At 65.6% G+C, this 784-nt stretch overlaps 1 protein-coding gene across 1 annotated transcript in view; it reads left to right on the top strand.

Annotated features, from left to right (window-relative positions):
- TDRD9 (tudor domain containing 9) overlaps positions 1-784 on the top strand; it is a 117,786-nt gene that overhangs the window by 70,117 nt on the left and 46,885 nt on the right. The gene's annotated exons all lie outside the window — the stretch shown is intronic.

The following is a 784-nucleotide window of genomic DNA, read 5'->3' as shown; positions in this document are numbered from 1 at the left end:
AATAAATCAGAGAAAGGGGTTACAGTTAATTGGGTAAATGACCTTTTAGATGGGGCGATGTGGGAACACCTCTGTGAGGACAGTGATAGCTGAGGAAGGCGTGATTTGGGTGAGGAGTGAGCATGGAAAGAGGCAGGACAGCGTGAGGAGCAGCTGCGAGGAGCAGCAAGGTGGCCAGTGTGGCTGGGACAGGTCAGCCGGCGCCACGGCAGCGCTCTGTCTGGGCCAGCAGCCGTCCATGTGCTGCGGGGACAGTGCACAAACAGGCGAGGCTCCGTTCTCCTGACACATGGGGGGCGGGTGTTGACATGCAGGCGATCAGTTAGACAAACAGCCACGTGCCGCCAGGTAGACTGCGGCATGTCCAGAGGAAGAGGTGGAGGAGTGGGGCAGGGGTCAGGGAGGGGCAGCCGGAGCCGTGGGGGCAGCGGCCAGTGGGGGCATCTGCGGGAAGGGCGTTTCTGTAGAAGGGACAGGAGGCGCCAAGTCCCTGAAGGAGCGCGGGACAGCCGGGAGGCCGGGGAAGCTGGACGGGGCGAGGTCAGGGGGGTCACGGGCACCAGGGCACCAGGCGCGGAGGCCACCAGGGCATCGGAGACTCCAGCTTTTCCCGAGGGAGCCGGGGATGTCAGCGACTTGTGAGGGAAGAACGACGGCGCGTCAGGTCCGCTCGACAGCCTGTGGGGGGCATGGTGGGGGAGACGGAGACGAGGCCGAGGAGAGGGCGGGGGGGGTGTCGGGGGCCTTAGGGGGGATGCTCGGGGGGCAGAGGGAGAGGCGGGCG

Source organism: Lipotes vexillifer, unplaced genomic scaffold (assembly GCF_000442215.2).
Source record: "Lipotes vexillifer unplaced genomic scaffold, Lipotes_vexillifer_v1.1 scaffold584, whole genome shotgun sequence".
NCBI classification, from domain to species: domain Eukaryota; kingdom Metazoa; phylum Chordata; class Mammalia; order Artiodactyla; family Lipotidae; genus Lipotes; species Lipotes vexillifer.
This window is presented reverse-complemented; position numbering and strand designations above follow the sequence as displayed.